Below are 22,155 nucleotides of genomic sequence, written 5' to 3'. Positions count from 1 at the left end.
TATGTCCCTCTGGCTTTGTTTCAAAAAAGCCCAGACAGCTGGGCACGTCTGAAGATTTGGGAACTTGGTAGATTTGGTCTTAAATTTGCGAGGATCAGAAATGGGGTGATCCTCCTCGTCGGAAACAGAGTCCGAGGACGAGGACTCCCCCCGTTCCACATCCTCGTTTTCCTGAAGAAGTTGCATAAGAGTTTTTAGATTTCTGAAGTCCTGTGCTTTAAACCCCTTATAGAGGTTTTCATCCCGTGTATTCGTTTTATATTTATCTTTGTCAAAGATATACTTATAAGTTAAGTTTCTGGCAAAGAGATGAAGATCTTTAACGACCTCGAATTTATCGAGGCTTTGATCCGGGCAGAAGCTCAGACCCAACTGTAATACAGATCTTTCTTCCTCAGATAGTTGATAGGACGACAGATTAATAATGTCCAAAACTTCAGAATCAATTTGTGTGTTTTCACTACTCTTATGAGATCGAGGCATGATTGTCTCGACATCACATGTATGTGTGTGCATATGGTTCTGGTCGGTATGACCGCTTCTTAACGGTGGATCAATAATTTGTCCACTCTGGTGGTTTATTCCAACTGGGTCAGAGAATTTCTGATTATGTATGTGTCGAGTGGTCCTATTCGTTTCTCCTTTTCCTCTGGGTTGTTTGGGGGAAATGGTGTTCCTAAAGGGGGTCCTAAAGGGAAATCTTTAGACACAGAACGATGACTGTCAGATGTTGATTTGGTAGTTTTAGAGATCGCCCCTAGGTCTCGTACTGTATGTACGTTGGGGGACTGTTTTGCATCGGGTGCAGATTGAGGGGACAATAAACGTTTGCGATTCGTCCTCTCATCGACACCCGATGCACTGCTATTACTCTCATAGTTTGATTTTTGGGATTTTTTTACCTCCTTTTCCCCCATGTCTAGCACGCCCAGTATTTATATGCGATATAGAGGACACTGAAGATGCAAGAGATGCCTCTGAATCAGAAAGATAGCTATCAGCTGTTCGATCCCTTGGAGGTCTGGAGGGTTTGTATTTCCGCATATAGGTGGGACGTTGCCACCTGTATGCGTAACCGCCAGTGAAAGCAAGTTTGTCTTTATAGAATTTTTGATCTTTCTTAAAAGGATATTTTTGTTGTAATTTTCTAAATGGATCTGTAGATCCTGTTCCTTTTTAATAAAGTCCGCATTTCTGTTCAAAGAACGATGTTTTGTTTGCAAATTTTCAATGTCTTTATCTAAATTTACCAAATCAGATTTGTATTTATCCCTTAATAATTCCATCATAGTGGCGGTGCATTGGGTCAGATTTTTCTCCCATTTTTCTTTGAATAATACATCATTGGTCTCAAATGAGGGGAAAATCTGGATTCTCAATCCCATTGGATTAAATCCTTCTGTGATATATTTATCAAAAAATCTGATATGCCACCCTAAATTGGATTTTCTCTCCAAAAGTCGCTTAAGTTTCTGGAAGAATACCTCTAACCTTACGTCCACATGGGTTTCCATAGTGCATGTTCTTTCAATGGTGTCAAGGAACTCATTCCATTTTTCCCCACTGAATTGGGCCATTTTGTCGTAAATTCAATGTCTCTATTACTAAACAAAAAACAAAAAACACAAAAAGAAAAAAGAGAAATAGAATAAGGGTCAGAGGCAATATTCAATAAAGCAAACACGGGGGAGAAAACCCCCAATAGTGACCATCTCGGAAGGGGAAAGGGAAGGTGGAAATGGGAGGGAAGGGAACAAATTAGCTCTGAATTCTCAAGAATATGTTTTAAACCATCCGTGCTAGATGGAAAACATCACTATAAATAGTTTGAACAATTAGAGAGTAATACATTCGTAATTATACATTGCTGTCTGTGTAACTCAATGTCAAATCATCCAAAGAACAAAAGGGGGTTCTTCACCCCAAATTATAATCAGAAACAAAGTTTTGGATGGTAGACAGGGAGGTACCACTGGCTATCACACATCACCACATCCCCAATATAAACTGAACATAAAAAATATGGAGGCTTGTTCACTAAACTGACTCAGCAGGAAGTGAGCCACCCAGAATATGGGACTTTAAAGGTGAGTGATATTTAGCACAGACAGATCAAAAACATTGGTGTTTAAAAATATATTTTTCCTGGTGGTCTCCATGGCAGCCTACGTGTGGGTTAACCCCGCCTCCTCTCCAATGGTATAGGACCCCCCTCTATAAATTTCAGCTTGCAGGCACAGCCAGTGTTCCTTTTTTGTCCTCCTCCAAGGACCAACTATTTGGATTATTTCCTGTTGGAATTTGGTCGGCTTACCTCAGAATGAAAAGTCGGTGTCTATGTCCAGGGCCCAGCCACGGGCGGGTGAGTGACATTTCAAAATCCCCTTTGGCTGATAACTGTGCGGTGCTTCGGATGGCCGACGGATATCCTGACAGGGTCTGAAGATTTGTCTCCTCCATGGCAGTGTTTTTGTTATGTTTGTTTGTCTCCAAACTATCTTTCTTTGCTATCCCTGGTGGCCCAATGGCGGCTGGAACGCTCCGTGCGTTCCAGCCATCTCCTTCCTGCTTCCCCTCCGCTCAGTCCGGCGGACGCATGCGCTGTATGGTAATGGAGCTCCGCTCGCTGCCTGCGCATGCGCACTTCGCCGCGATCGGAAGCGAGGCCTGGTCCGCGCATGCGCACTTGCGATCACGGCCGGCCATCGCTGACGTCATCCTGGCGCGAAAATTTAAACGCCTGTCAGCTCCAGAGCATTTGGGAATGCACTGTGGGCATAGCGACGTCTTCCCGGTACCTTGTCCGTTTGTTTACCAGGTATGTGGGGACCGGATGCTGCATACCTTTTTGTGGTATGCAGGGGGGGGGGAGAGCGGTTGGATGCATATTAGGACAACACCTGAATGTTCCTTATTGCTTTGTAGTGATCCCTGTATGCTCTACTTCCTAGTGAGTTTGTGGTTTTGCCTGAAACATGGATCCTGCTTCACCGCCCTCTTGTGGCCAGCCCTCTCACAACAGGTGAGTGCTGGTACATTTAGAGGGATATGAAGGGAGGGATGCTGGCTCATGATTCATGGCTAAATCCTGTGTCTCCCTGGATTTCTCTTTCTCCCAGCTCCTCCAGGTCTGGTCAAGAAAGAGACCCTGTCAGGCCACGAAGAGAATCATCTTCAAGGTCAAGACGCCGTGAGTCTCCATCAGGGAGCAGACATGAGAGGAGACGCTCACATTCCTCCTCCAGACACCGCACACACCGCCACAGTAGCCATGCGGCCCAGAGAGCCTGTTGGGGTTGTGGGGCGCATGTCCCGGAGGACAAGTCCCTTTGCGAGCCCTGTTTCGCTCGTGCAGCTGGTGAAAGAGAGTCTGAAGATCAGAGATTGGAATCCCTGGTGAAACGGATTGTCCAACAATCCATGAAAGAGTGGAATGCTAGTCCCACACCTGGATCTGCTACTCCCAGCTCTCCTGCTGATGCTCCTGAAGAGCAAGGTCCCTCTCAGCCAAGCTTCACTTCCGGGAAATCCTCAGAGAGCGATTCGGAAGAAGAGGAAGGTGCAGTTGGGGGTTTTGATTTTGCCCTTGTTGCACCTCTCATAAGAGCAGTCAAAGAGGCTCTGAAATGGGAAGATCCCAGTACCCCACAAGTAAAACAGAGAAGGTTTTTCAAACATTTGGGGAAAGAGTGGCTAAACTTTCCGCTCCTGTCAGAATTGAAGGATGTCATCCTAGAAGAGTGGAGTAAAGGGGACAGCAAGACCTCCTTATCCTCCAAACTGTCCAAGTTGTATCCTTTTAAATCGGAAGAAGTCAGTCACCTGGAATCAGCTCCTCTGGTTGATGCTGCAGTTTCCAGACTGGCTAAACACGTTACACTCCCGCTGGATAATGCGGTGTCCTTTAAAGACCCTCTGGATAGGAAGATGGACTTGGATTTAAAAAGAATTTATGTCACAGCCGGTGCGGCTTGTAAACCTGTGCTAGCACTAGCAGCCATGTCTAAGGCCATGGAAACCTGGGTTTCTGATGTTGAACTAAAATTAAGAAGTGTGTCTGAAGATGCAGTAGAGAACTCTCCTGTTCAGGAACTGAAGTTAGCTTCTGTGTTTCTTGGAGAAGCATCCATTGATGTGTTACGTCTCTTATCCAGATCCATGTTGGCTTCTGTCACAGCCAAACGGGCCCTGTGGTTGCGTCCCTGGCTGGCAGACCCAGCCTCTAAACAGGCTTGGTGCAAAATCCCTTTTGAAGGTTCCTCTTTATTTGGAAACAAATTGGATAATGCAATTACTAAAGTGACGGGTGGAAAGTCAGGTCTCCTTCCCCAAGATAGGCGCCTCTTTGGCCCTAAGAAGCAGCAACCAAGAAAGCAGTTTGCAGAGCGATCAAAGGATGCCCGCTCATATAGGCCTGGGCGAGATTACAGGAGAAATTGGAAGAGCAGCCAAGCATCCTCTCGTAAGCCGGTCAGAGGCTCAGCACCTTCCGGTCAAGAAACCTCGAAGTCCTTTTGAGATTGGGCCCGTTCAGACATGCCAGGTGGGGGCACGCCTGCTCCGCTTTCAGCGTGTCTGGGCGGCCTCAATCTCAGACTTCTGGACCATCAGGACAGTGTCCACAGGACACACATGGACTTTCTCAACAGATCCCGTGTCCAGATTTATTCCCACTCGCTTGCCTTCTCAGGACGAGAAAAGAAACGTTTTGCTCGACTATGTAAGCACTTTGGTAGCTCAGGGCGCAATAATTCCGGTGCCCGTGCAGGAAAGATTCCAAGGCGTATACTCGCCCCTCTTTCTAGTACAGAAGAAGAATGGATCCTGGCGCCCTGTGATAGATCTCACCTATCTCAACAGGTTCATCAAGAACGAAAAGTTCAAAATGGAAACCTTATCTACTATCCAGAAAGCAGTACTTCCAGGAGACTGGCTAGTGTCAATAGATCTCAAAGACGCGTATTTCCATGTGCCTATAGCAGTAAACTTCCACAAGTACCTTCGTTTCGCGGTAGAACATCAACACTTCCAGTTCATCTGCCTTCCTTTTGGCCTGTCCACATCCCCAAGGGTGTTTTCCAAGGTCCTTCTAGCTGTGGTGGCTCTAATCAGAACAAAGGGTGTACGTCTACATCACTACTTGGACGATCTTCTACTGTTGTCACAAGACCGGGATCAACTTTTGTTCCACAGGGACCTGGTCACTACAACTCTCATGGAGTTCGGGTGGTTGTTGAATCTTCAAAAAAGTCATCTGGAGCCCTCTCAACATCTGGTCTATCTAGGGGCTCAATTCAACACCGTTCAGAATACACTTTCTCTGCCTCTAGAGAAAATCCCGGTGGTTCGGGAGAGGATCCTTCCAGCCCTCTCATCCTCTTTTCTGACGGCATCCCAGTGTCTCAAGATCATCGGCACAATGGTCTCGACGACCCCTATGGTCAAATGGGCACTGTGGCGAATGCGGCCCTTTCAGAGGGGCTTCCTTCGGCAGTGGAATCCGGAAGATCACGATCAGCATATCTTTATTTCCCACAGCATGAGGAGCAGCTTATTTTGGTGGCTCCAACGCAAGAACCTGCTCAATTGCCATTCTCTAGTCCCCATCACATGGGTCATCATTACAACCGACGCCAGCAACTCTGGCTGGGGAGCCCATTGCATGACAGAGGTGGCTCAAGGGAAATGGCCCCCGCAAGCCCACTCCCCGGTTTCCAACGTCCTGGAGCTTCGTGCGGCTTTTCTAGCTCTTCAAGCTTTCCATCATCTAATAGAAGGAAAATCCGTACTTCTTCGAATGGACAACACCACGGCAGTGGCTTATGTGAAAAGACAGGGCGGTACCAGGAGTCTCTCCCTTCTTCAAGAAGTAGACCCAATCATGACATGGGCCCAAGCCCATCTGTCCAACATCTCGGCGGCCTACATTCCGGGGCCACAGAATGTTCAGGCAGATTTCCTTTCCAGAGTTCAGTTGAATCACAACGAGTGGTCTCTCCACATAGACTCATTCAAGTGGATTCTGTCCCTAGGGGTCTCACCAGAAGTAGACCTGTTTGCATCTCCATGCAACCACAAGCTAGTTCGGTACTTCACACGCAGCAAGTGTCACCAAGCATGCGGAACGGATGCTCTGACCGACAGATGGGAATTCAGCAGGGCATATGCTTTTCCCCCATTTCCCATCATCCTCAGATTTCTTCAGAGACTCCAAGCAGAAGATGTGGAGATCGTCATGGTAGCCCCTCACTGGCCGAACAGGCCCTGGTTCCCACTTCTCCTGCAACTCAGCTATCGGAGCCCGATTCCCCTGCCCATCAAACCAGACCTTCTCTCGCAGGGAACAACATTACACCCCTGCCCCGCCTTGCTCAGGTTAACGGTCTGGTTCTTGAGAGGGAGAGGTTGGAGTCACTCGGATGCCCTCCTGGGGCAATCCCTACTTTAATGAACTCTAGGAGACCTAGCACGAACAGAGTTTACTGTAGAGTCTGGTCTAGATTCTTGGAATTCACGTACCCGGAGGGAAATCATTCCCTGAATTTCGGAGTTCAAGAAGTCCTGAAGTTCCTTCAAGCAGGTCTGGATAAGTCCCTATCAGTTGGGACTCTCAGGGTGCAAATATCAGCCTTATCGGTGTTCTCAGGGTTCTCCTGGGCCAAGCATATACTCATACAACAATTCTTCAAAGGTGCGGTCAGACTCAGACCTCAGAGGAAGCCAAGGTTCCCAAAATGGGACCTTCCCCTTGTCCTTAACGTCCTTTCAAGATCTAGTTTGTCGGACTCCATTAGAGATCTTACCATTAAAACAGCCTTTTTAGTAGCAATCACTTCAGCTAAAAGAGTTTCTGAGATCAGTTCTCTTGGTCATAAAGAACCTTTTCTCACGTTCTTCCCGGACCGAGTAGTCCTAATTCCGATGCTCAATTCCAATCCGAAGGTATCATCGGTTTTTCATGAGAACCAGGAGATTGTACTTCCTACCTTTCGTTCTTCAGAGGATAATGAACCTCATCCCTTGGATGTAGGGAAAACTCTTATGGAATATCTCCAGTCAACGTCTTCTTTCAGACAATCGGATAATCTCTTCGTCCTTTTCTCAGGCAAGAATAGAGGGAAACGGGCCTCGTCAAGGTCCATTGCGGCCTGGATTGTGTCTGCCATTCAGCGAGCTTACTGTGTAGAGGGTTTGGCTCCTCCGGAGGCGGTGACAGCCCACTCGACGAGAAGCATCTCAACGTCCTGGGCGGCTTCACATCATGTTGCACCAGAAGTAGTCTGCAGAGCAGCTTCCTGGTCTTCTGTAAATACGTTTATGACACATTATTGTGTGGAGCCAGCCTCCTTATCTTCAGTTAATTTTGGCTTGACTGTTTTGTCTGCTAATAATTTGAAGTAAAATTTGATTTGAAACATTCCCACCCGTGTGGTTTGGGCTAGTTATTTCCCACACGTAGGCTGCCATGGAGACTGCCAGGAAAACGGAAAATTCCTATCATACTTACCGTAATTTTCCTTTCCTGGTGGTCTCCATGGCAGCCGGAGTTCCCACCCTCTGGTCTTGGATTCGGCTAAGATATGGAACACTGGCTGTGCCTGCAAGCTGAAATTTATAGAGGGGGGTCCTATACCATTGGAGAGGAGGCGGGGTTAACCCACACGTAGGCTGCCATGGAGACCACCAGGAAAGGAAAATTACGGTAAGTATGATAGGAATTTTCCGTTATTTCATAAGACATAAAATAAGTACAAAACAATCTCAGTATAAAAATATATACAATACAGCATCGCAGATGTCATGTCTTCCAATCAAAAGAGGTATACAGGGTCAGTGAGGTCCTACATGTTTCGCCAATTCAATGGCTTCGTCAGGGACCACATGGTTTCTCACCTCTTATAACCATTCTATATATTTCACAAACAAAAAGGAAAGATTATTGGTTTGTGAATCTAACGGATAAATCATCAGACTGAATCATGTTCATATCAATATATAGACAAAATGGAGCGTTTAAAACTCACCAACAAATAGATGTTGGAAACACATTTTCAATTGCATTGCATTGTAGGTCATGTATACCAAGGGGGTACTAAACCATCCTCGGGATCTCTAGAGGACACTGGGTAAGAATTGCCTGAACAAGCCAGCCGATACTGGACCGGGCCAGGACAAAAAACGATTGGCAGATATATCTGATCCTGATATCAATCAGTAGAGGTATCCCAGCCTCTGCAAAGAGGGGGAAAGAAAAAACAATTGAAGTGACTAAGTTCACTTATTACTCATAGAAAACAAAAAACGGTCAATGAGATGACCGTGTGAGTGCCCAGAAAAATAGGGGGTGAGGTTAATATGATCAGTCAAAAGACCGGTCATGAAAAAAGATCGTGCTAAATGGTGAAGTAGAAGGGAAGACTGTATGTGTGAAAAAAGGAATCCAAGAAGAGAGTCCAAGTGCCCGATCTAAACAGAAAGTGCCGATGCCCAAAGAAAGAAAAAAGAAGGGGGTAGTATCATCCCAGTGATATAAAGGCAAGACAAAATGGGTCCGGTGAACATAAACTAAATAAAGAAGTAATAAGCATGTGTTGAAACCGGCTCAATAGTGATTGGACCAGTGAATGAATATACAGTGTATACAGAAAAGAGCCCATAAAATAAAATAGTGCAATGATTAAGTGTACAGAGATTTAAAGTATACCATAAGAGTAAGAATACCGGATTACCGGAGGTACAAATAAGAGGAAATATTTACCTTAGGCAGAAAAGCCTTTCAGTGCGTTCACCAGGCTGCAGCACAGGTAGTCGTGACCTGTTTCCGCTGCGCCATCGTCAGTCTTTAAGTAGTCCGGTCCCACCGGAAGTGACGCGGCCATAATCGGCCTGCAGTTTTCACCTTCGGTGCGGGCGCCATCTAGTGACCGGGCGAGGGTCCCGTCGCCATGGGTCCCCTCCATTTTATATGGCGTGGCGCAGATGACCAGATCAGACGCATGCATGATGGCACCTCTGAGAAGACTGAATATTTCACATTTTAGCTGCAGTATATAGGACTTGTATGTAAGGTCATGGCCAACCCCCTTGCAAGCAATATGACCTTTTAAGGACTTGGTCAATTAATAATGACATTCCTTTAGTATGTAGTCAGATAATAGCAACCAGACTGTGGAGGCCTAAACCTAAATTCTGAAATGCCTTATAAAACAAAAAGATAAAACAAAAAGATAAAATAACTAATCTGGAAGTAGAACCATCTATTCAGGGCCACGGTGCTGCAGTCAGGAGACAAGACCAGACCCCAGTAGCACCGACCCCCCTGCAAAAAGCAAAATGATCCTCGGTATGAAGTGTTTTCTTTTACATGGGCAGTCCAATAAGGTGTCCCCGCTGATCAGACCCTCTATTTCCTCTATAGGCAGTCCGATGTAAACAGACTTGTATTCATTTACACCGCGCTACGGAAAAAATCAAACAGATCTTTTCCCCTCTATCCAGCCAGATTGGATCAGACGGCAGTCAGGTGTACATGAACAGCTGGTCCATTTACATCTGACCATCCATAGAGCCGAGCATGCTGTGTCAGTGTCTGCTCTGCATAAGTGGAGCAGACATGGACCTGTCATCCAGTCGCTCTGTTCAGCTTAGCTCAGCAGGGGTTCAGCAAATAGATCCCCTGCTGAGCAAAACGGATCCGGCCTGTTTGAAAGGGGCCCTAATTTGACACATGCAAATTTTTACAGCTGCACAGTCTACACAAATGATACATCTGCTAGGACTTATCAGTTTGTGGGAAACATTCAGGGGAATGTTTATGGTAGGATTGCCACTTGCACGGGATTCACCCGGACAGTCTGGTTTTTGCATCATGTGTCTGAGTTTCCGACTGTCGGACACCCGGACACATTCTTCAGACAGCATACTTGCCAGTGAGATGTCCACCTGTCTACTGCCCCCCTGTCCATCGTGCTGCCCACCAATCCACTCCCCTACCCCTCTGTCTGCTCCACTGCCCCCTGTCTTCTCTGCCCCCCCAGTCCACTCCACAGCCCCCTGTCCACTTTGCTCCTCATTTTACTCTGCTGCCCCCAGTCCTCTCTGCCCCCAGTCCACTCCGCTTCCCCCCTGTCCACTCTGCCCCCATTCCATTCCACTGCTTCCTTGTCCACTCTGCTGCCCCCCAGTCCACTCTGCTGCCCCCCTCCACTCTGCCCCCAGTCCACTCGGCTTACCCCCATCCACTCTGTCCCCAGTCCACTCCGCTGCCCCCGAGTCCACTCTGCTGCCCCCCAGTCCATTCTGCTGCCCCCCGTCCTCTCTGTCCCCAGTCCACTCTGCTGCCCCTCGGATGACTCTGCTGCCCCCCTATCCATGCTGCCCCAGTCCACTCTGCTGCTCCCCTGTCCACTTTGCCCCCCTGTCCACTCCTCTGCCCCTCGTCCTCTCCCCTTCTCATCTGTCCACTCTGCCCCTCTGTCCGCTCTGCCCTCTGACAGTTCTGCCCCCCAGTAGACTCTGCCCCCTAGTCCACTCCGCTGCTCCCCTCATCCACTCTGCTGCTCCCCTGGTCTATACCGCTTCCCATCAGTTAACTCTGCTTCTCCCCAGTCCACTCCATTGCCCATCTGCCTACTCTGCCCTAGTCCACTCCGCTATTTTCCTGTCCACTCTGCCCCCCCCCCTTTCAATCCTGCTGCCCCTTGGTCCACTCTACTGCCTCCTGTCCCCTCCCCTGCCCCCCTATTCACTCCCCTTCTCCCCTGTCCACGTTGCCCCCCTGTCCATTGTGCACCTCAGTTCACTCTTCTGCCCCCAGTCCGCTCTGCTGCCCTCAGTCCGCTCTGCTGCCCTCCAGTCGACTCTGCAGTCCCACTGTCCATTCTTCTGCCCCCTCATCCACCCCGCTCCCCCCTTTCAATCCTGCTGCCCATTTTAAACCACCCAAAAGTGTCCAAGATCGTTTACAATGTATGCTACTACAAAAAAAAAAAAAAAAAAAAACAATACCATGCACCTGTAAAGTTTTCAGGTTCGTCTTGAAGAAAAGGTGGCGTCCCTATCTTATGGTGATATTCCAATGTGGAATATCTTTATCGCAGATCTAGCTCACCAACCCTGACCAGTTCTATAGGGGAGAATAGAAAATCGTAGAACTGGTCAGGGTCGGTGAGCTATACCTGCAATGCAGACATAGAGGATTGGTCTCTTAAAGGGACCCCACGTGGGAAGTGGCTGCTAATAGCCAGAGGTGGCGCTGCATACATAACCTGTTAAAGCGCAAATTACCTAATATCCTAGGTCAAATATTAAGGTGAGTGTGTATTGCACACATTGGTGGATTGACACCTTGGGCACTGAAGCACATAATCAAAAACACTTTGTGGAAGATTTAACGTATCATGTCATGGATTGAACACATTTGTTTATTTGGACAATCAATGCGATCTTGAAGGACTTGCATTAGGGAACATTGATCTATTTGCACTTTATCACAAGGAAATAAGTTTGATAGCTATATGATATTTGAAATTGGTGTGCAACAAATTACTATGAAAAAGATGGGGCTTTATATGGGCAATGGAGAGAGGATGATCACAATTAACACACCATATGATTAAAACATTACTCTCTTTATTTGAACAGACCTATATATATATATATAAAAACAAAAAACAATATACTATGAATACATAGAAAGAATGGATAAAATAAAACTGCATGTGTAGAAATATTTTCCCATAGGGAATGCTGATACAGTGTATCTCAATAGATGTTACGGTCTCTAGATAGCACTGTCTAGGGTCCCCAGCAAGCCGACGCGTTTCGCAACAGGGCTTCCTCGGGGCCAGAGAGACCAAAGCAGACCGATATTTCCAGCTGCGATAGAGACCTTGGCAAACACTTGCGTTGAAGAGCAGATCAGTGCAGGCAGACATATAGGAGGTTATATGCGATAGAACAACTGAACAACTGCAAATATGTAGATTTTGAGGAGAATTCACAATCAGTATCATCTCAAAATTATCAAGGGAACCCCAAAATTACAGGCACCAGACACGTTCCTCGTCTAATATTACATCAACGTAAATGGGGTCTCTGTTAGGACCACTGTATACATGAGGCAGATGCTTCACAGAGTACACTTTATATATCCATATGTATTGGCCATATCATGGACCTTGCCATAAAAATGAGGGGCTCCTTACATCCATCTTTGTCACAGAGATCTTCCGGCAGAAAATAATAGAAAATTAATATGGGTACAGTGTTGTATGACCGTGTGTCATTCAAAATCTGACAGCGCTTAAAGCGGAAAATTGGCCTGGCAGGGAAGGGGTGAAAATGCCCGGTATTGAAGTGGTTAACTTGCATTTGGAGCACGCATTTTGAGCTTTTTATTTAAAGGAACAGCGCACCATTCATTTTGGTTATTGCTATATAGCAGTTTGTGAGCACACTGCATGATTGGTAGCAGCAGTTCCATATTACGCTGTCACAGAAACATGACACATTCATTATTGGTTAGTAGGATTTATTTATTTTATTTTGTTTAATCATTTATTTCATTTACAAGTGGAAGTACACATATAGCAGTGCACAAGTCAGAGTTGTATAAAGTACTCGAAACCCATACTTGAGTAAAAGTACAAGTGCTCGATCAAAAAGTGACTTGAGTAGAAGTGGAAGTGCTCGATCAAAAAGTGACCTGAGTAGAAGTACTAAAGTATTCAACATTTTTTGTACTTAAGTATTGCAAGTAGTTTTTTTAAAAATTTTGCTACTCAAGTACTGAAAGTAAAAGTACAAGTTTGAACATCATATTGTTTTTTATTATTTCAAATGCAGCTTTTATTTATACATACAGTAGCATTTATTTTCGTATGCGCTGATAATACACATGTTTTGAGCTTCATGAAACCTGCCATCTACTGTTCTGGCAGTGGTAATTTTTATAATAGTAACGAGTAACTATGCAGCACAAAAAAAAAATATCGGAGTAGAAGTATTGAAATCATCGAAAAAATGTAGTGAAGTAAAAGTGGAAGTAGGAGAAAAAAATTCTACTCTAGGAAAGTACAGATACCGCCTTTCCGTACTTAAGTACAGTAGTGAAGTAGTTCTACTTAGTTACTATACATCTCTGGCACAAGTTCACATACTATTTATTATGTAGGAATGTAGCCACAATCTCTTGCTCGCACCTGAGATGGACAATGGGATGTGTAGTAGGCATAGAGCAGTGTACATGACTTCAACTAACATGCACTGCTTGTTCCAAACAAATGGAAGTGAGGGGGGAAAAGAGAGGTTTAGGAGCTCACAGAGGCAGTAAGAATCAATTTCATGAAACCTAGATTACAGGGCCATTAAGTAGTGGATGTGTATGGATTTGGAGAATAAGGAAATCATTTAGTGTCACTTTACGCTTTAAAGTGGAACTTTTATTTGGTCTAGACGTCTGGGCTAGAACTAACTAGGCTAAAACGGCTCCCACCCCCTTCTAACCCCTAAATGAATTACCCTGTAGAAGGAAGATTCTTATACTTAGGGTGCTGTGCGGCGTATTCTGAAAGGACATCATATGAAGTCCAGTCAGAAGGACGAAGGGCCCGCCTGGCCTATAGTAGATTGATGATCGAGAAAAGGTGTTAAAAATACAAAAAAAATCAGCAGAAGGGACATAACTTACAATCAGTAGGATGTGTCCCTTGTACTGATTTCTCTTCTTTCTGTAGAAACCTTCCTCTCTCTCTGGAGGACAAGTTTCCAATCATTTGACCATGATCATCACTTATTGCTGAATGATATTGTGTTCTTTCCCAGGCCTCGAATGTCATATCTACCTGATAAGAGAGGATGAAGCTCCAACCAGGAATGACAGCGTCACAAAATTGCAGTTTCCGCCAGACAAAAAAAAGCTGAAATCTCCAGAATTCTCGACTTTAGACTGTAAGTGATTTGATGTGGGAGGTAAACCCAACCAATTGGCTCTTTCATAGTAGACACAGATTTCTGTGTGCTAAAAGTGCACTACACAAAGTATGCCACAGACCTCAGTGCAAGAGTGGTTGGCATATATACTTTAATAAACTGCAAAATCAATTACCATACAATGCTATTACCACACAATTAGACATTATTATTTTTTTTATTTTTTTGGGAGGGTGGTGGTAAAACATCCATTTCATGGTAGACACAGGTTCCTGTGGGCTAAATGTGTACTATACAAAGTGTACCGCAGTGCAGAAGTGGTTGGTGGCGATGTTAAGTGCAGTGCATTGTCTTACAGTACATGTAATACACACAAAGGAAGTTGATGCCTTTGCCAGGTGATATGATAGCGGGTCTGACCAGCTCTAAATGAGGTCTGAACAAAGGATTCTCTCCACGCCAGCCCAACATATGTTATGTATATTGTCCTGTGGGGCAAATTCACTTCTCCCTAAATGTCCCAGTTGAGCATAGAACTAAAGACTGGATGCATGTAATGAGCTGAGAAAAAGTATTGCTGGAGACAGCTCCGGATTGAAGGTGAGCATTGCAGCAAAAGTTGTGATTTTTTTTTTTACTTTGGAACATGCTAGGGAACAAATTTAAAAAAAGTACTGCTTTTATTTGTATCCTGGAGTTTTTTTTATATTTTTTTCTTTCCTACTTCTCACACCTACATGTATAGTGAATTGGTTAGGGATTTGTAGGACTTGAAATCCAGTTGTACATTGAGAAAGCAACCATCAATCTGCCCACATGAAGGACACACAGTTGCCACAGAGCTCTTCCACCCTTCCCAATGCTCCCACCTTCTTCTAGGCACTAGAGGTGCTGCTGACATCAGTTCATTGACAGGCAGCCCATGGAAGTCTAAGTACAATTTCAAGCACCCAGGAGGCATAGTGATGTGACCACACCTACTGGAATTGTCAAAAGTCAGGAGCAATGTGAGCATGTTTTTATATTTTTTTGTATAATATTTTTTTTTCTACTCTATTTGTATTTTGGGGGGGGGGGGGCTGCCAGTAAAGCCATTTTTCATTTTGATAAAAGGTCCCAAATTAAGGGAAGGAAAACCTTTGAGAAAGACGCATACTGTTAGTACTGACTTTTAATTCTACAAATAATAATTGTCTGGCTGTTATGGATGTCACAAACACTTTAATTCACTGACTTGGCACAAGAATGCAGATAAAGACTTCTGACATTCCAGAGTTTCATATTTATTTTTGATCAGTGACTCAGAGGTTTGTAGAGAGTCAGCATGGCAGTCAGGCATCAGAAAAGTCAGCCATTATATACCTCTTAGGAAAAGTTTACTTTGAAGGAAATAGAGAGAGAGAGACCAACATCGCAGAAACCAGCCAATCAAGGGCCACCAAACGAAATAGCGCAGACTCCAGTCTCCGGGTCCTCCATCCTTTGGTTATCCAAAGATCACTCCTCAGAATAGGGATATGCGGAGGAAAGAGCAAAGGACAATAGATTAGTATTGCATAAAACCACATAATTTATTAAAAGCAAATCTATTCACAAATATAAAAACATCTCATAGGCAAAAAAGACCACATCAGAGAAGATCAGCAGGTGTATACCATAATTAGCTACTGGCCTTGTTCTATGCGCGTTTCACCTGCACAACAAATGTCTTCTATCCAATGAACCAATTGGCACTTTCATGGTAGACACAGATTCTTGTGGGCTTAGGATGTACTACATGAAGTGTATCACAGCAACTTCTGTATAAATGCTAAATAAAATACCATTCCATCACAACAATTAGTCATTATGATGCAGCTTTCTTTTTATTTTAACAAATGCTAAAATAACACTACTGATTTTCTTTGCAGCTCTCTCCAGAACACCTCAGAGTGAGAAAATCGTGTCACTGCCTATGTCAGATACTATCATCACAGGTCTGTCCAGAGAGCAGATGGCTACAAAAAGCCCAGCAGCTGGCATGGACTGTGTTTCTATTTTATCACTGTTACATGATAGTTTACATTTTTTGGGATTGTATTCGAGATGTGCAAAAAAGGGATCACACAAATATTTATAAGTATAACATTTAATTAAAAAATGACAGATAACACATGTAATAATATTAGAAAATATAACAATACTTAACTAAAGATGCTTTTTTCGCTATGGGTCCCCTCCTTTTTATATGGCGTGGCGCAGATGACCAGATCAGACGCATGCATGATAGCAGCTCTGAGGAGACTGAATATTTCACATTTTAGCTGTAGTATATAGGACTTGTATGTAAGGTCATGGCCAACCCTCTTGCAAGCAATGTGACCTTTTAAGGACTTGGTAAATTAATAATGACATTCCTTTAGTATGTAGTCAGATAAGGCAACCAGACTGTGGAGGCCTAAACCTAAATTCTGAAATGCCTTATAAAACAAAAAGATAAAACAAAAAGATAAAAAAGCTAATCTGGAAGTAGAACCATCTATTCAGGGCCACGGTGCTGCAGTCAGGAGACAAGACCAGATCCCAGTAGCACCGATCCCACTGCAAAAAGCAAAATGATCCTCGGTATGAAGTGTTTTCTTTTAGGTCTCCTTTACATGGGCAGTCCAATAGGGTGTCCCCACTGATCGGACCCTCTATTTCCTCTATTGGCAGTCCGATGTAAACAGACTTGTATTCATTTACACCGCGTTATGGCAAAAAACAAACAGATCTTTTCTCCTCTATCCGGCCAGATTGGATCAGACGGCAGTCAGGTATACATAAACAGCTGGTCCATTTACATCTGACCATCCATAGAGCCGAGCATGCTGTGTCAGTGTCTGCTCTACATAAGTGGAGCAGACATGGACCTGTCATCCAGTCGCTCTGTTCAGCTTAGCTCAGCAGGGTATTCGCAAATAGATCCCCAGCTGAGTGAAACGGAGTCGGCCCGTGTGAAAGGGGCCCTAATTTGACACATGAAAATTTTTACAGCTGCACAGTCTGCACAAATGATACATCTGCTAGGACTTATCAGTTTGTGGGAAACATTCAGGAGAATGTTTATGGTAGGATTGCCACCTGTCCGGGATTCACCCGAACAGTCTGGTTTTTGCATCGTGTGTCTGAGTTTCCGACTGTCGGACACCCGGACACATTATTCAGACAGCATACTTGCCAGTGAGATGTCCACCTGTTTACTGCCCCCCTGTCCATCTTGCTGCCCACCAATCCACTCCCCTCCCCCTCTGTCTGTTCCACTTTCCCCAGTCCTCTCTGCCCCCAGTCCACTCTGCTTCCCCCCTGTCCAATCTGCCCCCAGTCCATTCCACTTCTTCCCTGTCCACTCTACCCCCCGGTCCATCCCACTGCCCCTTGTCCACTCTGTTGCCCCCCTGTCCACTCTGCCCCCAGTCCACTCCGCTGCCCCCGAGTCTACTCTGCTTCTCCCCTGTCCACTCTGTCCCCCAGTCCACTCAGCTGCCCCCCTATCCATGCTGCCCCAGTCCACTTTGCTGCTCCCCTGTCCACTTTGCCCCCCTGTCCATCCTGCTGCCCCTGTCCACTCCTCTGCCCCCTCGCCCTCTCCCCTTCACACCCCTTCTTATCTGTCCACTCTGCCCCTCTGTCCGTTCTGACCTTTGACGGTTCTGCCCCCCAGTCCACTCCGCTGCTCCCCTCATCCACTCCGCTACTCCCCTGGTCTATACCGCTGCCCATCAGTTAACTTTGCTGCCCCCCAGTCCACTCCGTTGCCCATCTGCCTACTCTGCCCTAGTCCACTCCGCTGTTTCCCTGTCCACTCTGCCCCCCCCCCCTGTCCATCCTGCTGCCCCTCGGTCCACTCTACTGCCTCCTGTCCACTCCCCTGCACCCCTATCCACTCCCCTTCTCCCACATTGCCCCCTTGTCCATTCTGCCCCTCAGTTCACTCTGCTGCCCTCCAGTTGACTCTGCAGTCCCACTGTCCATTCTTCTGCCCCCTCATCCACCCCGCTGTCCCCCCCCCCCTCCCCCCGTCAATCCTGCTGCCCATTTTACACCACCCAAAAGTGTCCAATATCTTTTACAATGTATGCTACTACAAAAAAAAACAATATCATGCATCAGTAAAGTATTCAGGTTTGTCTTGAAGAAAAGGTGGCATCCCTATCTTATGGTGATATTCCAATGTGGAATATCTTTATCGTAGATCTAGCTCACCAACCCTGACCAGTTCTATAGGGGAGAATAGAAAATCGTAGAACTGGTCAGGGTCGGTGAGCTATACCTGCAATGGAGACACAGAGGATTGGTCCACGTAGGAAGTGTCCGCTAATAGCCAGAGGTGGAGCTGCATACATAACCTGTTAAAGTGCAAATTACCTAATATCCTAGGTCAAATATTAAGGTGAGTGTGTATTGCACACATTGGTGGATTGACACCTTGGGCACTGAAGCACCTAATCAATAGCACTTTGTGGAAGATTTAACGTATCATGTCATGGATTGAACACATTTGTTTATTTGGACAATCAATGCGATCTTGAAGGACTTGCATTAGGGAACATTGATCTATTTGCACTTTATCACAAGGAAATAAGTTTGATAGCTATATGATATTTGAAATTGGTGTGCAACAAATTACTATGAAAAAGATGGGGCTTTATATGGGCAATGGAGAGAGGATGATCACAATTAACACACCATATGATTAAAACATTACTCTCTTTATTTGAACAGACCTATATATATATATATATATATATATATATATATATATATATATATAAAAACAAAAAACAATATACTATGAATACATAGAAAGAATGGATAAAATAAAACTGCATGTGTAGAAATATTTTCCCATAGGGAATGCTGATACAGTGTATCTCAATAGATGTTACGGTCTCTAGATAGCACTGTCTAGGGTCCCCAATAAGCCGACGCGTTTCGCAACAGGGCTTCCTCGGGGCCAGAGAGACCAAGGCAGACCGATATTTCCAGCTGCGATAGAGACCTTGGCAGACACATGTGTTGAAGAGCAGATCAGTGCAGGCAGATATATAGGAGGTTATATGCGATAGAACAACTGAACAACTGCAAATATGTAGATTTTGAGGAGAATTCACAATCAGTATCATCTCAAAATTATCAAGGGAACCCCAAAATTATAGGCACCAGACACGTTCCTCGTCTAATATTACATCAACGTAAATGGGGTCTCTGTTAGGACCACTGTATACATGAGGCAGATGCTTCACAGAGTACACTTTATATATCCATATGTATTGGCCATATCATGGACCTTGCCATAAAAATGAGGGGCTCCTTACATCCATCTTTGTCACAGAGATCTGCCGGCAGAAAATGATAAAAATGTCATCCGGGTGCAGTGTTGTATGATCGTGTGTCATTCAAAGTGTGACAGCGCTTAAAGCGGAAAATTGGCCTGGCAGGGAGGGGGTGAAAATGCCCGGTATTGAAGTGGTTAACTTGCATTTGGAGCACGCATTTTGAGCTTTTTATTTAAAGGAACAGCGCACCATTAATTTTGGTTATTGCTATATAGCAGTGTGTGAGCACACTGCATGATTGGTAGCAGCAGTTCCATATTACGCTGTCACAGAAACATGACACATTCATTATTGGTTAGTAGGATTTATTTATTTTATTTTGTTAAATCATTTATTTCATTTACAAGTGGAAGTACACATATAGCAGTGCACAAGTCAGAGTTGTATAAAGTACTCGAAACCCATACTTGAGTAAAAGTACAAGTGCTCTATCAAAAAGTGACTTGAGTAGAAGTACTTAAGTATTCAACATTTTTTTTACTTAAGTATTGCAAGTAGTTTTTTTTTTAAATTTTGCTACTCAAGTACTGAAAGTAAAAGTACAAGTACTGTGTTATGTAGTTATTAAAGAAATAAGTCAAAAGTTTGAACATCATATTGTTTTTTATTATTTCAAATGCAGCTTTTATTTATACTTACAGTAGCATTTATTTTCGTATGCGCTGATAATACACATGCTTTGAGCTTCATGAAACCTGCCATCTACTGTTCTGGCAGTGGTAATTTTTATAATAGTAACGAGTAACTATGCAGCACAAATAAAAAATATTGGAGTAGAAGTATTGAAATCATCGAAAAAATGTAGTGAAGTAAAAGTGGAAGTAGGAGAAAAAAATTCTACTCCAGGAAAGTACAGATACCGCCTTTCGGTACTTAAGTACAGTAGTGAAGTAGTTCTACTTAGTTACTATACATCTCTGGCACAAGTTCACATACTATTTATTATGTAGGAATGTAGCCACAATCTCTTGCTCGCACCTGAGATGGACAATGGGATGTGTAGTAGGCATAGAGCAGTGTACATGACTTCAACTAACATGCACTGCTTGTTCCAAACAAATGGAAGTGAGGGGGGAAAAGAGAGGTTTAGGAGCTCACAGAGGCAGTAAGAATCAATTTCATGAAACCTAGATTACAGGTCCATTAAGTAGTGGATGTGTATGGATTTGGAGAATAAGGAAATCATTTAGTGTCACTTTACACTTTAAAGTGGAACTTTTATTTGGTCTAGACATCTGGGCTAGAACTAACTAGGCTAAAACGGCTCCCACCCCCTTCTAACCCCTAAATGAACTACCCTGTAGAAGGAAGATTCTTATACTTAGGGTTCTGTGCGGCGTATTCTGAAAGGACATCATATGAAGTCCAGTCAGAAGGACGAAGGGCCCGCCTGGCCTATAGTAGATTGATGACCGAGAAATGGTGTTAAAAATACAAAACAAATCAGCAGAAGGGACATAACTTACAATCAGTAGGATGTGTCCCTTGTACTGATTTCTCTTCTTTCTGTAGAAACCTTCCTCTCTCTCTGGAGGACAAGTTTCCAATCATTTGACCATGAAAATCACTTATTGCTGAATGATATTGTGTTCTTTCCCAGGCTACGGACCATATATACGCCTGATAATAGAGGATGCAGCTCCAACCAGGAATGACAGCTTCACAAAATTGCTGTTTCCGCCAGACATCAAAAAGCTGAAATCTCCAGAATTCTCGATTTTAGACTGTAAGCGATTTGATGTGAGAGGTAAACCCAACAATTGGCTCTTTCATAGTAGACACAGATTTCTGTGTGCTAAAAGTGCACTACACAAAGGATGCCACAGACCACAGTGCAAAAGTGGTTGGCATATATACTTTAATAAAATGCAAAATCAATTACCATACAATGCTATTACCACACATTTAGACATTATAATTTTTTACTTTTTTGTGGGGGGGGGGGGTAAAACATCAATTTCATGGTAGACACAGGTTCCTGTGGGCTAAATGTGTACTATACAAAGTGTACCGCAGTGCAGAAGTGGTTGGTGGCGATGTTAAGTGCAGTGCATTGTCTTACAGTACATGTAATACACACAAAGGAAGTTGATGCCTTTGCCAGGTGATATGATAGCGGGTCTGACCAGCTCTAAATGAGGTCTGAACAAAGGATTCTCTCCACACCAGCCCAACATATGTTATGTATATTGTCCTGTGGGGCAAATTCACTTCTCCCTAAATTTCCCAGTTGAGCATAGAACTAAAGACTGGATGCATGTAATGAGCTGAGAAAAAGTACTGCTGGAGACAGCTCTGGACTGAAGGTGAGCATTGCAGCAAAAGTTGTGTTTTTTTTTTTTTTTTTTTTTTTTTATACTTTGGAACATGCTAGGGAACAAATTAAAAATGAAAAATAGTACTGATTTTATTTGTATCCTTGAGTTTTTTTTATATTTTTTCTTTCCTACTTCTTACACCTACATGTATAGTGAATTGGTTAGGGATCCGTAGGACTTGAAATCCAGTTGTACATTGAGAAAGCAACCATCAGTCTGCCCACATGAAGGACACACAGTTGCCACAGAGCTCTTCCACCCTTCCCAATGCTCCCACCTTCTTCTAGGCACTAGAGGTGCTGACATCAGTTCATTGACAGGCAGCCCATGGAAGTCTAAGTACAATTTCGAGCACCCAGGGGGCATAGTGATGTGACCACACCTACTGGAATTGTCAAAAGTCAGGACCAATGTGAGCACGTTTTTATATTTTTTTGTGTATATACTGTATATATATATATATATATATATATATATATATATAGTTTTTTTTTTATTATTCTTTTTGTATATGTGTATATGGGGGGGGGGCTGCCAGTAAAGCAATT

The sequence above is a fragment of the Pelophylax lessonae genome (assembly GCF_965119305.1).
Source record: "Pelophylax lessonae genome assembly, chromosome: 7".
Lineage (NCBI taxonomy): Eukaryota > Metazoa > Chordata > Amphibia > Anura > Ranidae > Pelophylax > Pelophylax lessonae.
This window is presented reverse-complemented; position numbering follows the sequence as displayed.